Below are 2,368 nucleotides of genomic sequence, written 5' to 3' on the forward strand. Positions count from 1 at the left end.
CCACCACTGAGGCTGAATACATTGCAGCATCAGCTGCTGCTAAAGAGGCCGTTTGGATGAGGAATTTCGTCCAAGAGTTGGGCGTCATTCCTGAATTTGTTGGTCCAGTCCCGGTGTACTGTGACAACACGGGTGCCGTTGCTCAAGCAAAGGAACCAAGGTCTCATCAAAGATCCAAACACGTACTGAGGAAATACCACATCTGTTGGAAAACTGGCGAGTTCCCAGACCAATTACGATTGATACCCGGTGCAGCGGAAGTTTAAAAATTTTTCATGGAACGTTTCCATGGTATGGGTATCAACCGTTCATCGATTGAATTACGTGTGTGTAAAATTTAAATAACAATTAAATAAATTTTACCTCAAATCTCGCAACGAGATTAATGGACACCAACAGAACAATTCTGCTCTTGTTGTCTCTCCCTGGAACCGATGAACGCCTTCAATCAGGTCCACGAACAGAGGTTTAATCCCTCTGATAGATTGCACTAGAAAATCTATCAGAAGTTTTCTGCGAAGAGAATACACGAATTTGATTCGTTATTCCTTACTGCGATTCAAAATCACAGACCGGAATTTCTCAGACAGAGAGGGAGGGGGGCGACGGCCAAGCTTGAGAGAGGGGCTAGGGTTTCGTTTTTTTCTCTCAAAATTATGAGCTATCGTGTGTAATTTCTGTACTGAAATAACTTATTTATAATGCAGGCCACTAACACCTTAGGGCCCATTAATCATAAGCTGTGGCCCGACAAGCAAAGCCCGCTCGTTCAGAAATTAATATAAAATTCATCGTGACTCCGATTGATGAAACGATTTCACCAATGTGCACAGAAACCATTTCTGCACGTTTTAAAGTCAAAATAAATTTTCCTGAATCCGAATTCAGTGGTTTCCAAAAATGTCCATCCCTATGTCATTTTAGGAAATCCTACTCCCTTACTCTTATTTAAGAAGTCCAACTCCTTAGTTCATTAAATTTAACTCTTTAAATTTAACTATCTCAACGGGGATTAAAACTCCATTACACTGTGTGACCCTCAATGGTTCAGGGATACAGCTAGCCGTGGGCTCACAACTCCTTGTGACTCGGAACAACACTTTCCGACTTGCCCAACGAATCATGGTAAAGCGCCTAGCAACATCGCCCCATGATTCCCTAGGTATCACTGATAGTGCCTACAAGAACCAGTAGATTTTGGTTAGCGTACAGTACGGTCCCTTCATCCATATATCCCGATCGAATCAACAACCATTGGTATATCGAGAGTCGCTCAAGATTCGATAACTATGCAATGCATCTTGAAGATCAAATTAGTGACATCGCATGTGCTACTAAGAAACCATTTCTTAAATCACATCAAGTACTCTGGCCAGAGATTTGTCACACTAATATCTCCTCAGATCGCATAGGATATCCACACTCGCAAGTATGTGGTGAATCCTTGACAACAATGCATTGACTCCTATATGTGTCGTAACTGTACCCAATCTCGACACCTGATGACCCCCTCAGAGTCGGTAAACGAGTCAAAGCACAGTACTAGCATATAGAGTCTCCATGATGTTTCAAGTCGTAAGGACTAATGGTGTACAACCAAAACCGCGGACTTTATCCACTCGATAAGTGATAACCACTTGGAAAGTCCGGATAGGGTAGTTCGACTATTCATCCTATGAATATCCATTTGCATGCTTCGAACATCTCCATGTTCCCTACCAATGAAACGTGGTACTCCGCATCGCAAATGCTAGTCTCAAACTCGAGCGATCCTTATCCTTATTATCGGACGGCTCAATCGATTAGGAACGGTTTTAGAATATACAGTGACTATAAGATGTATTTCATGATAGACATCTCCATGTTCTACCACATCTTACATACACTATAGTATATTCAAGGTCTTTATCAAAACAACAATAGTATATCACAATATAACAATATGAAGTAATATAAAGTCATTGCCATAAAAGTGTAAATAATATTAAACAAAAGATTGTTTATACAAAGAGTCAACAAAGCCCATAGCCACACAGTTGGCTCACTGGGCACCCACTCTTACAATCTCCCACTTGCCCTATAGCCAACTAGTCATACTACGTAGACCCATTGCTTCGCGATGTTTGTCAAACAATGGTCCTGGCAAAGGCTTAGTAAGTGGATCAGCGATATTGTCTGCAGAGGCCACTCGTTCGACACTGATGTCTCCTCTTTCCACAATCTCCCGGATTATGTGGTATTTCCTCAGTACGTGTTTGGATCTTTGATGAGACCTTGGTTCCTTTGCTTGAGCAACGGCACCCGTGTTGTCGCAGTACACCGGGACTGGACCAACAAATTCAGGAATGACGCCCAACTCTTGGACGAA

This window comes from Henckelia pumila, chromosome 2, assembly GCF_033568475.1.
Source record: "Henckelia pumila isolate YLH828 chromosome 2, ASM3356847v2, whole genome shotgun sequence".
NCBI lineage: Eukaryota > Viridiplantae > Streptophyta > Magnoliopsida > Lamiales > Gesneriaceae > Henckelia > Henckelia pumila.